The 14,229-nt window shown below is 30.6% G+C and overlaps 1 pseudogene; it reads right to left on the bottom strand.

The window, feature by feature from the left end:
• Positions 1–3,721: 3,721 nt before the first annotated feature.
• LOC112038006 (probable pectinesterase 29) lies at positions 3,722–8,758 on the bottom strand (annotated as a pseudogene).
• Between the last annotated feature and the right edge of the window lie 5,471 nt (positions 8,759–14,229).

Genomic DNA, 14,229 nt, shown 5'->3' with positions numbered 1-14,229 from the left:
ACTTGAATCATAGACCCAGTGAACATAAGCCCCAACCACAGACCAACTTAAATCATCGTTGGCCTCTAGAGCCACCCCAACCTCACACGCCATTGCGATCTAGTTGGGGGGGCTTCTACACACGTTAGTCACGTGAGTTTTTCCGCCCAATTTAACTACCAAATAGAAGGTAGGGTAGAAAGTGTTGCAAGGGCATTAGTTTAGAGGATGATTGGGCATTCGTGTAGCTTAGGCAGTAAGTATAATGGGGGTATAGTTTAGGGGAGTAAAGTATAATTTTTCCATTAAATTTATGTAGTTAATAAAAAATAATAATTATATATATATATATATGTATTAAAAATTAGTTCAGTGGGTGATTGGGCATTTGTGTAGCTTAGGCAGTAAGTATAATGGGGGTATAGTTTAGGGAAGTAAAGTATAATTTTCCCATTAAATTTATGTAGTTAATAAAATAATAATAATTATATATATATGTATATTAAAAAAATAATACATCAACATTTAAATTGAAAAAAATATATACAAAAAAATTAAATTTTCAATTTTAAAAATAGAAAAACCCACTAAAAAAGTTTTTTCTAGCGTTTTCTTGCACCTTCATGGCAACCAACCACTAAACTTCTCCTCCTTTCCTACTCTAGCTTTCTCAGCAACCAAGGGCGGCTCCTATTGCTACCTCAAGTAGAAAACTTACTACCGTAACCATGTGGCAGCTCCAAGTCCACGGACTACTTCTTTCTTTGATCTGCAACAATCACAAGTTCTCCTACTTGTAACTTTAAGACTCCACTCAAAGGTTTCAGATCTTCTTTAAAGTTCTTTATGCAGCAACTGAAGCAATCATCAAGTTCTTGACGTGAATCTTGATCTGGATAACTCTATGTGTGTGAATGAAGGTACACCTCTCAGATCTCACAAAAAAATTCAACACACAACTCAACAAAAGACCTCAGAGAGCTTTTGGGTACAAAACCCTAGATCTACAAAAGAGGCACATTATTCTCTTTTTGAAGCCTTATAAAAACATGCTTAGGGTTTTCTTTATATTCAAGGAGTAAAACACTTAACCCTACACGTTTATTTGGCTTAGGCTATTTGAAAATTCTGCAAAAAATTCCTAATCCATGATTCTCAATCGATCAAGCCTTGCAGAAATAGAACAGTAATCTCCTGCAATTACTTGATTCCAAACTTACATTAAACCAAACTTTGAGCAAGCCTAAACCTAGACTCATTGTTTTGATCATGATTTGCCAACATATACAAAGTGAAGTTTTAATACATTTAGTTTCTAAAGTCTTAGAACCTAACAATTTTTTTTTTTACTTAAAATCTGTTCTTCTAATTTTCTTAGATGCAAAAATTTTTAGTTCTTCCAATGAATTTCTTGTTCATATATGTGTTGTTCATCTTACTTTTTTTAGAATTAGATTAATGAGTGCTCTTAGAGCATTTATTAATTGATAATTTTAAGAAAATTTTTATACTACTATCGTGAAAAATATAAAAATTAAGCTGTAAAAATATCAGTTACTTTTTTTTTTTTTTTTTTTTTATTTTTTTTTTTAAATCTGAGACAAAAAGCAAAAAGTAAAAAAAAGGCATTTTACCAAAGGGACATATGATCAACTTGTTGAGTTTAGGTTGGAAAAAGTAGTTTCCAAATTTAAATCTTTTAAATATTCTACATAAAAAATTCAAATTAAATTTTAGAAATTCTATTTTAAATCCATTTTACTTTATTTTGGAACATCTAAATGTTGGAAAAGTATACTTTTGTATTCCATACAAAACAAGCAACAAAAGTAACACAATAATCTACTTCATTAATGAGAGATAACATACAATTTTGAATTCTAGAACAAAAAATAAAAGGTGTATCTTGATGTAGTGAAAATTAAAAACAAAAAGTAGATAGTATATCTGCAGAAGACCATTAATCTTTATCCCAATTCCACATGGTACCCAAGATGTGTGGTCTTAATTAGTTCTTATGTACATTGATTTTCTTTTTGGAAAAATATGTTCAAGAGATGTTCTTGAGAAAATTATTTACTCTTCTTTTAATCATACATACATTTTAACTAGTTATGCAGTTATTTTATTTACAATAAATAAATGGCTGATTATCTAATTAGGTTAGCCTTTTGGGCCCACCCAATTAGGTTTTAGTGTGTGGCTTGGGATGAGATCAAATGAACAAATAAGTTTCTAGCTCTAATGGGCTTCGGGCTTCCACTAACTCTTGTTAAACCCAAAGTTACCATTAATTATATAATAAGTACCACTGTAGACACCGCATTTTATACCCCTTATAACTCAGGCTCCCGTTCTCCAATGATGTTAGAATTTTAAAGCCCAAGGTTGCTTTAGGGCGTGCGTACGCAGACACGTGTATGCGTACACATGCTCAAGTTCTGCATACGCATGCTTCATACATGTGTACGAATACATGTGCATGCATATGTATGCTAGGGTTCTAGAAACTATGTAAAACAAGTTTTCTTCATTTAAAACATGGTTTGGAACGAATCCTACATCGTTTAGGAGCCACCCAAAACCCTTATTTTTTGACTATATAAAGCCATAAAAGGTATTTTTTCAAGGAGGACGAATTCTAGTAGTAAAACACATAATATTCACTAGAAAATAGTGAATCAAAGAGGGAGTTTTTCACAAAACTTCCTCAAGTCATGTTTTATTTAATTAGGACTTTTTTTGGACTTGATCTTGCCCAAAAATCCTAATTCACTCCTGTTTGCCTTTCCTTTGTTTTATTTACATGTTTTAGTCTTTTTTAACGTAGTTTATCTTTAAGTCTCTGCCACTCTTTTTTATCTTGTTTTGTTTTATCTTTTTGATTGTTTATTAGGGTTTTAGATTGCTTGAATATCATGAACATGCATTTGAATATGATCATGCATTGATGCATAGGTGTTGTGATGCAATAAGGTAAGTCACGCATAAGAGTATGAACATGAATTTGATTTGGTTGATGGATGTGATATGGTTGAATTCTTAGATACGCTCTAGTCTAAATCTCTAAGCCATTTAATGCCATGTTGTCTATGGGTTCGACAAACTTCTATGTGTTTGAGTCTAGCTCCGTAGTATAACTACACATATTACATGCAATTTGGGTAATTCGAACTATCTTGAATAAATTTCTTCATTTGTTTGGTTTATGTTATAGTGAGAGCCTATGTTTTAGCAATATATTTTCTCAGTAAATGGAACAATATTATCTTAGTTTGATTAGTACTCAATATCCATCTTAAATAAAACTCTTAAACATCTCAGTAGTCAAGCGATATCATTTACGATTCAAATTGTTTAAACAGCCACAACTTAATCATTGACAGGAATAATCTGTAATACCCTACAAGACAAAAATTAATGATTTCATTCAAATCCTAATCTTAAAGAATCACAGATAATAATTAAAAGGTTGTAAACTAAATTATTATATGTTCCGTTTGTTTCGGCGATAATATTTTCTAAAATATGAATAATTTTCTAAAAATTATTTTTTCTTTAAAACTATCTCATTTTTCTATATTTGTTAGCAGTTTTAATGGTCCATTTGAATGGAAAGATTTTAGGGAGGATGAAAAATGTAGTAGGGAGGAGAGAAAAAAAAATTGGTAGAGCCCGGGTGTTAGAAAAAAAAAAAAAAAATTACCCACATACAACCACGATAAATTTATTCCTACAAAACATTGAATTATTGACACATGTATTTATGTATTTATTTATTTAAAATATGCATTATAGCTCATAATGGAGCATTTATTATTCTTTAACTTGTATCCTTAGAACACTTGTTAACAAGATCCAAAATATATTATAAACATGAATAGTGTGCGATTATACGAAGCTAAGTTGTTCTCCCAACCAATTTCCTTGGTCTATGAATAATTTTGGAGTGACAAGCTGCTCCAATTCTTCTGAGGATAACGTTTTCACCCATTTCACACGTTTCGACATGCTTGCCCCTGATCCTTGGCAGTCCACCTCTGCAAATGTGATTTCTCCCCTATACAACAATAACACAGAAGAAAAAAAGAAGAAAAGTCTTGCTCAATATTCGTTCAAAAAATAGGTCAACTATTTGGAAAAAAAAAAGAAGTGCATTTAGAAGAAAAGCAATGAAATTTAAATGTTGCGTTTTGAGAACATGAATTTTGATAACTTGTGAAATGTGTTGTTGTGAAAAATTGTAATGTGAAAACACAACTTTTTTATGAATGAATCTAGAAAAATACTCTGTGAGCTGCGATTTGAAAATATACTTTTTTTCTTGATTTTAAAATTTGAGTTTTTTTTTTTTTTTTCAAAATACAATGCTGACTTTTTTCTTCTTGTATATTTGCATTTTCATAAATCACTCTTTTTCCATGAATCATAATGCCAAATGATCTCTAAATTAACGATCTCTTATAACTTACTCTCAAAAAACCATCTCTTATTAACTTAAACTTTTAAAAGGAACAGTAGCTTATCAAGATCAGTCAAACATTTTATAATATGAATGTAAAATGGAGAAAAAAAGAAGAAGAGGAACAACTTACTCTTTTCCCTTATTATGCCATGCATCCCAACCTTCTGGGGCAATAATGTTGTTGAAAGTTGACTGGTAAAACACAACTCTCGCATGGCTTCTATATGCTCTCCCTAAATATGCAGGACCAGTTCCTGTTACTTTACAATTCTTAAACACAAAACCATTGGTATCTTGTTCTTGTTGTCGGCCTTGAGCTGTGATATAAGCCCTCCCCAAGCCTATACTTTTTGCCTTTGCTTGTAATTCACAATTCTACACACAAAACATATAGAGTAATGTCGGGGGGGGGGGTAGTGATGAATGATATCAAGATTAACTATGAAATGATTTTTTTTTTTTTTTTTTGGTACTCTATATCTTATGGTTGTATTGTGCTGAAAATTAGTAAAAAGAAAAAAAAAATCTGTATTTTGGATTAACTAAAAAAAATTGTCAACAGCCACTCCAATTTGTATTTTGGTGTTTTTTTGAAAAAAAATTAAGCTAATAACGATAGAATATCTATTAATTGTTCTGAATTACAGCTGTAAAACAAAACCTTTTTTTTTAGTTCTCTATCAAACAAAACTAATACACATTGCAAAATCAATCATATATCTACACGTCAACTAAATACATGTCACATATTTTGGAGTTAATTAATACTGTATTTATTATAGGCAGTCAAATAGTTTCGGAAACAAGAGGCAAATAATCACGGCAACACAATATTATGATTCTCAAAAAGGCAGTAATGTGAAAAAAAAAAGTACCACTGCTGTAGCATTGCTGGCTTGACAAAGCAGAGAAAATGGAATCAAACGTTTTAAACAAGGGGTTGTGATTATTTTGTATGTATTTTTTGTTTAGACCAATTTTATGTTTATTTTGTTGTTAGTTTTGGTTTGCCTATGGGTTATTATTGTTATTCTTGGGAGTATTGAGTAGACTGGATTTGTGATTGGTTGTGTTGGTATTTTTTGTTTGTCTAAAGGTTTTCTTCTTATTCTTTAGGCAAATGGGCAAAAGGGATGGACCAAAATATTTTTTATTGAATATAATGGATTAATTTGTGTTTTTTGTGGGGGTGTGTGTGTGTGGAGGGGGGCCAAGAATAAGGCAGACCATTCCCCCAGCCCTCAAGTGGGTCCATCTACAATTAATGCCCCGAGTTTCATTTTATAGCAAAGTTTTATACATGATTATATATATGAAAAACTCATTTTATTGTATATGATGCTCAACGATTAATCATATAATTTTTTTTTTCGTCAAACACAATTCTCTTTTTAAATAACAAGGCTTACAACAAAAGCTCCCTATCTCAACTTAGGTTTCTGTTTTTATATAGATATAGATTACAAATAGCCCTTCTAACTAACCTATGAGCTACACAATTTCTTTATTTAGATGGAAGCTGTTTCTCTGGATATTTTAGATGTTTACAACCAAGATTTACGTTTGATTAATGAATAATGCCCCCACAATCTAAGGGCTTTTTCTCAGGGAAAAAAAAATACACACACACATATATATATAGATAGTACTATGTGTGACATAGTGAAAACTATAAATGTACTGCTTTTGATTCTTATTGAAATTGCAGTTTATTAAAAAAATAATGAATGCTATAATGATTATAATCCGGTTTAAAACATTTTTTGGTAGAATTTTTTTTTTTTTATGTATATATATTTGATAATATGATAAAGGAATTTTGATTGAATGACCCATTAACTACAATCATAGTGGTAATAATGTTGATTATAAATGTTAATATGGATCTGGTTATAATTAATGAGTGTTCTTACAAAAATCAGTTACTTTTTTCATTTATAATAAAAAGTTTCTAAAAATATTTCATAATTTTATGTGTTTAGGACACCTATTAACTTTTCTCTTTTAATATTCAAGGGACCAAAATGATAGGATCTAAAAGAGGACGAAAAATATTTTAGTCTCATAAAATAGTTTTGAAATATATATGCATGGATAAACTTCCCATTGTCATTGATAAAAAGAAATATGATATAATTTAGGGTTATGTTTTTATAAAGATATAGATAGTACTATGTGTGAGATAGTGAAATCTATAAATTATATTGCTTTTGATTCTTATTGAAATTGCAGTTCTTTCTCAAAAAAAAAAAAAAAAAAGTGAAATTGCAGTTTATTAAAAAATTAATGAAAGCTATAATGATTATAATAAGGTTAAAACATTTTTTTGGTAGAAAATTTAATATAAAAAAATCCTTGTGAAAAGATCATAGTTCTAGGGTATTTATTGGTTCACAATTAACTCTCTCTCTCTCTCTCTCTCTCTCTCTCTCTCTCTCTCTCTCTCTATATATATATATATATGATTAAGGAACTTTGATTGAATGACCCACTAACTACAATCATTGTGTTAATGACTTTTTTTTTTTTTTTTGTTTCTCAACACACAAAAAAAAAAAAATCATTAACACAATGATTAATGTAGTTAATGGGTCATTCAATGATTGTAGTTATTGATGTTGATTACAAATTCAACCAAAAAAAAAAAATTCATTAACACAATGAATATTGTAGTTAATGGGTCATTCAATGATCGTAGTTATGATGTTGATTACAAATGTTAATATGGATTCGGTTAACGGTGGTCTTCAGGGCATTTAATAATGGATTATTTTAAGAAAATTTTAATATCATTTTTTTGAAAAATATAAGAAATTGTAAAAAAAAAAAAAATCAATTATTACTTTTTAATTTCTTGTAAAAAATTTCTAAAAATATTTCCTACACTTAATGGAAAAAGAAATATGATATAATTATAGCTTGGTTGATTCTAACCTCATAAAGTGATTGACCAAAACCCCAGATGAAGTCCACAGAACCTTCAATGTAGCAATTCTTAAAATAGTGGTGACCTGTTAAGTCAGCGAGTGTATCTTATATGCCAACAAAACCACACCCAAAAAATGATGCTTTGTCTGCCTGAATAAGGGCTGCTGGTGCCCATGTAATTTTCTTCGGCTCATCTTTCCCGAGGTCATATGTATTCTAGCAAAGATTTAAGAAAAATTAGTAAATAAAGAAAATTTGGAATTCTTTTTGTATTTTATATATTTTAACTTCTAATTTATTTTAGGGCAAAGTTCAGCTACAAAATTAGTTAGAGTTTTAGACTACTAAAACTTTATTTAATATCTTTTTAATAGAGGTCAATTTTAACAAAACTACGATTAGATTACATTTTTTTTTTCTTATATTCTTCATGTTTACAAAATTTCTAGAAAATTAAAGATGAATAACTATATCATCAATAAATTGTTTAAATTACAAGTTTTTATTGTTTAAAATTATGCATAAAATATAATTTTATAAATAATATAGAAAATAACATTCAATTGGTACAAAATTGACGTGTATTAAGAGCATAAACAACATGCAATTCAACAATTAAATTTTTAAAATATGTAGTAGTGTTAATGATATTGAATAAGATTGTAATCTTAAATTATAACTACTTTTGTAGCTAAACTTTGTCATTTATTCTATAGAAACTTTTTTAGTTCTCCTTTATTAGATATTTGTGATAGCCCAAGATGAAAGTTTTTGAGTTGCCTAACCGTGAATGTGATACCACTAGCCATAAAATTTTCAGCAAATAACTTGAAGGTAGAACTTTCCAAGGGGTTCCCATAATCACCATATTCGATCACAGTCGTATCTCTGCTCTTTCCCCTAAGGATAAATGTACGGTTTTTCTTTGGGGATTTTAACTTTTTCTCTACACAACAGAAGAAAAAAAATTATATATATATATAGTGACTGAAAGTTAATGGATAACTTATAAATGAAAATTGGAGTTATATTTTAGTATTTACTAATGCTTACTTGTAAGTACCAGGATTGAGATCGATAATTGTCCACTTGTTATTTGATGGGATTGAATCGATGGCTTCTTGCACTGTTTTGAAATGTCCCTTGCCTGACTGATCAACTAGGATACTCTTGGCATTTGTGCCTTTTGCATTGGACACATTTAGGAAAAGGAAGAGAGTCACCGTAAAGTAGAAAATAAATATGAGAAATTGCATTATGGACAAATACAATGCTGACAAAAAAGAAGAAGAAGAAGAAGCCCTAGTAATTGGATAGCGTGCAATGGATTTGTTGATGTGTTAGAAGATGATCAAATAATTCTCAATTCTATCAATGTTCCAATAATAATGGGTTAATCGGAAAGAAATAGGATGGGTAACAAGATTTTGATAAAATAGCGCATTTAAGTTAGCTTACTTAATTATCAAAAAAAAAAAAAGTTAGCTTACCTAAGATTCCCCCATCTATTTTAGGACAAAAATTTATTTTTTGTTTTCTATTTTAGCTAATCACTTGTCAGGATATCCCCATTTGAATTGTTATTCTAAACTCTAATTTTTTTTTTAAAAAAAAAAATTATTTATTCAAACATTTTGTCATCTTGTTCTCTCCCAAATCATCCGATTCTAACAAAAGCCAATATCAAAAACCCACTTGATCATAAATAGAGAGAGATTCTAATTTGAGGTTTTTTTTTTTTTTTTAGGCTTGACTCTCTGTACTGGACCTACTGGTGTCCTATTCTATTTTAGGGAGCTCAATGTGATTGCGTTTAGATTTACTGTTTACTTAATAATCTGTAGTTTCTTGTAGCTTATATACCAAATATGAGACAAAGATATATTTTTGGTAGCTTTTATACTAAACTAACATGTAACTCATTCCATTTCACAAATGAAAATAAATAAATAAATAAACATGTAACCAATGCAAACGCATGGATGCATTTAAATTTAAATACAAATTTTATTATAAAAATATAAATAATTAGTCAAAATATTAAAAAAAAAATAGCACGTAACATATGCATGCAATAGATACATTCAAAATTAAATACAATTTTTTTCACTCATTAATTTAATTTTACCAAAAAAAAACCTTAAGTGGATATATGACACAAACTTAAGTGGATATTTATGTAGAGACCCAAAAGGGGGGTCTTGCATTCTATGGAATCCCACATGCCTAGGGAAGCATATGAGAATGTGTTTATAAGGAATGACCTTCCTTCAATGTGTAGAGGCCTTTTCCCCAGCGCAATTTGGGGAAGAACAAAACCGTGAGAGGTATGGGTCCCAAAGCGAACAATATCTATACAGTTGAGGTGAAGTCATTACATATAGTATTAGAGCCGACCCGGTAATCCCGTGTGGGCTCAGAGACACTATCCCACAAAGTGGGCCCTAACGAGAACGTTAGGGATTTAAGTGGGGGAGATTGTGATGTCCCAATTTGATTGATTGTGTGATGTGTGTGAGTGTGTGATGAGTCCCACATCGAGTATTTACTGGGTAGATCTGGGCTTTATTAACAACTGCAAGGAGCCTCGATTGTAACTAGTCCTTTTGAAGTATAGCGCAGATGTGGCTAACACTTTTCCTTAGGTCATTACAATTTATGGTATGATCTCCGCATAAATTAGACACATGTTACAAAATTGAATTCTAATTTCAAATTCTAATTAAACTTTCTCTTAGTTGTACATATTAATATGTGTGTGTGTGTGTGTAAGACAAAAATATAAAATTTTTTTTTTAAAGTTGATACAAAAAGTAGAAATTAAAAAGCTTTTCATTAAGAGAAATGTTATTTCACAACATTTTCACAACAAATTCTATATGGCACATTGTTACTGGTTATTATTATTGGGAAAAAAATAATAATTTCAATGGTAGGTTCAAATTTGAATCAATAACAACTAACTACTTATGATTTGTAGTGAAAATGTTGTGAGCGTAACACTTTTCTTTCATTAAATGAACACATGACTTGTGGCAATTTGTTGAGTTTAGGAAATAGTTCCAAATTTAAATCTTCTAAATATTGTGTACAACAAATTCATATTAAATTTTATAAATTCTATCATAAATCCATTTTACTTTATTTAGCAAAATGTAGACCTGTCTATTTATCCTAACATGAGTCAAGTTGAACATAGCATATTACAAACGGTGGAATAGAAAAATCTATTTTTTTTTTTTAGACTTTACAACCAAAAAAAGATGCACTTACTTAAAAAAAAAAAAAAAAATTAGAATTTTTTAGACTTTACAACCAAAAAAAAGATGCACTTACTTAAAAAAAAAAAAAAAAAAAATTAGAATCCCATATTTTTGTGTTATAAATTATAATCTAAAATAAGAATTATACCCTCTAAATTTTCGATTGTAATTGCTAGAGTTATAGACTTTTTTATATAATTTCTAAATTTAATTATTGTAACTATCTGTTTATTTCATATAAAAAGAAAATCCAAATAAAGGGAATTTATTCCACCATATGAGTGTAATTCACTAACTTGAGTAGATGGTCGGGATTAAACAAAGGAAAGTATATCCCCGGTTACCTTATTGTCCACAAGTAATTATCTCTCAAAAAAAAAAATCCTTATTATCCACAAGGCTGACATCCGTTAATATGACCCATAATAATATATTAATGTTGTATATTAAACAAAGCCAAGAATCTATCTAGTTCTAGAGTCTTTGTAAACTTAAATATAGCATGTGAGGTTGAATTTAATTAACCATCTTGTTGGTTTTATTCCGTGCCAAATTTGCTTATAATTCAGCATTTAGAAATCCTATATTTATGTGGGAATCATGTAAGGGTAGTGTGTGAGAGAGTGTGAAGAAATGCTCAAGACTGTAAAGTGAAGCAGGGACTCGTGATTGGATCTCACAGGTGGCTCGTGACTGGCAAGCCGCCAAAAGATGCACATGAGTGAAGCATGCGGAGAAACTGAACTGTCATGCCAACTATAGTACTACATGACAAAAAGTCTAAACTAACTATTCAGTTAGCTCGCGGCTTGAACTCACGACTCAGTTAAGTCGCGAGGCCAAGTTGAACATAGCATATTACAAATGGTGGAATAGAAAAATCTTTTTTTTTTTTTTAGACTTTACAACCAAAAAAAAAGATGCACTTACTTAAAAAAAAAAAAAAATTAGAATCCCATATTTTTGTGTTATAAATTATAATCTAAAATAAGAATTATACCCACTAAATTTTCGATTTTAATTGCTAGAGTTTTGGACTTTTTTATATAATTTCTAAATTTAATTATTGTAACTATCCGTTTATTTTATATAAAAAGAAAATCCAAATAAAGGGAATTTATTCCACCATATGAGTGTAATTCACTAACTTGAGTAGATGGTCAGGATTAAACAAAGGAAAATATATCCCAAGCTACCTTATTGTCCACAAGTAATTATCTCTCAAAAAAAAAAAATCCTTATTATCCACAAGGCTGACATCCGTTAATATGACCCATAATAATATATTAATGTTGTATATTAAACAAAGCCAAGAATCTATCTAGTTCTAGAGTCTTTGTAAACTTAAATATAGCATGTAAGGTTGAATTTAATCAACCATCTTGTTGGTTTTATTCCGTGCCAAATTTGCTTATAATTCAGCATTTCAAAACCTTATATTTAGGTGGGAATCATGTAAGGGTAGTGTGTGAGAGAGTGTGAAGAAATGCTCAAGACTGTACAGTGAAGCAGGAACTCGCGAATGGATCTCACAGGTGGCTCGCGACTGGCAAGCCGCCAAAAGATGCACATGAATGAAGCATGCAGAGAAACTGAACTGTCATACCAGCTGTAGTATTACATGACAAAAAGTCTAAACTAACCATTTAGTTAGCTCGCAGCTTGAACTCACGACTCAGTCAAGTCGCGAGGCCAAGTTACCAGCCAGCTCTGTTTTGGAAAACTGACTCTTCGCATTCTTTTCTCACCCTAGTATAAATACCCCTTATACTCACGAAATGTAGAGAGCTTCTAGAAAGAATTTTAAAAGAGAAACCCTAAAAAAACCCTCTCCATTGTTATATCCTTGAGAGGTTCTTGGGCAAATCATTTTCTCACCATACCTACATCTGTGAAAATGCTTTTTGGTGCTTTAGGAAGCAATTAGAAAGGGACTAATGGTTATTATTTGATGTTATGGGCTATAGCGGAATCCGATAAACTAGAAAAGACAAAGGTTCGGCGTAACCTCGTTGGAACAAGAAGTTTTAAGGGCTTAAGTACACTGGGTAGATTAGGCTTGGAGGGTCTATTACTGTTCATGTATCCCAACTACATTTTCTAGTGGATTATTGACCACTTGGAGGGCAGCGGAGAAGTTTTACGCCAAGAGCTTCGGTTTCCTCTTCGATAACACATCGTTGTGTTGTACTTATGTTTGCATCTCTCTTCCCTAAATCTTTGCCATTTAATTTCTGTTGTAGATGTGATTTTAATTGATTTAGATTGTTTATCAATTTTGTTATTAGCTTATGTTCATTTTCCGTACATATATTGTTTGACATTAAGCATGAATTGATAATTTTGTAATCAGGGGTCTAAACGTTTATAGTGTTTTATACGCTTATTGAACATTCATAGCACTTTTCTTTTTTTTGGGATTGCACTTAAGTACCATACCACTATTCTTTTTGTAGGATGAGACTTATTTAGTACTCACTTAAATAAGACTTTTCTTTTCTCGCTGAGAAAAAAAAAAGGGTATAAGGGGATGACCTGAGTTGACGTCTTCCGTCTAAGCGTGACTAGTGACACTCTACTTGCTGGTTCCATGCCTGTGGGAGCAAGGGATCCAGATGAGTCATAGTTGTAAATCCAACCTATCAAGAATGCTAATGAACATGAGCTGAGAGCATGGAGTACTAAAAATATCACACATATTTTACAATAATAGCATGTTTGCCTTCGGCCATTTGAGCTGCTATCATTATCTCTTTTTAGTTTAGGCAGCAGCGAAAAGAGTAGAAGTACATTACAGACCCTCCACTTGTATCAATTTTGTATCAGTCAAAGGTGTTTTAGTTGAACTACCACAATTTTTTTTAATCTTTTGGTTTCCTTGGAGAAATTCTTGAACAGAAATGCTAACCATGTTCACTTTCTTAAGCTGAAATCATGCTGGCAAAGACGCAGTGGTAGTCTTGGAAAAATCATGCACTTAATTAAGCGCTTCTGCCATTATGTTTCAGGCCGGAGCAATTTTTTCTCAATTTGTCTTGTTGTCATGATTCAGTTTATGAAATGAATAGCTGAAATGTTTATCACATTCTTTCTGGATCCTCTTTACAGCTTTTGGGGGCTATGGCCTATATCTATTTCAAAGCTTTTGACTCCTTTCTTCTCTACCTTTCCAAACTTCATGAATTTCTGTCTAGCAAAATTGTCATTAAGCATCTAAATGCAGTGTTGCTGATTTTTTTTCTCCAATTTTAATTGGTGTAAGGTGATTTAAAAAAAAAAAAAAAATACCTTTCCAAACTTCATGAATTTCTGTCTAGCAAAATTGTCATTAAGCATCTAAATGCAGTGTTGCTGATTTTTTTTCTCCAATTTTAATTGGTGTAAGGTGATTTAAAAAAAAAAAAAAATCTTTTCTTAAACAGCTTTCTCCACTGAATTGTCTGAACATAAACTGTGTGACAGAAAACTATCACAAACATAATGTGAAAATAGTATGTTTATCCCATGTTTTGATTGACATTGAAGAGAAGGAAACTTCACTAAACACCATAGTGAGAAGCTTGCAATTGCTTTTGGACTACTTAACACAACACC

This window comes from Quercus suber, unplaced genomic scaffold (assembly GCF_002906115.3).
Source record: "Quercus suber isolate HL8 unplaced genomic scaffold, Cork oak 2.0 scaffold_63, whole genome shotgun sequence".
NCBI classification, from domain to species: Eukaryota; Viridiplantae; Streptophyta; class Magnoliopsida; order Fagales; family Fagaceae; genus Quercus; species Quercus suber.
This window is presented reverse-complemented; position numbering and strand designations above follow the sequence as displayed.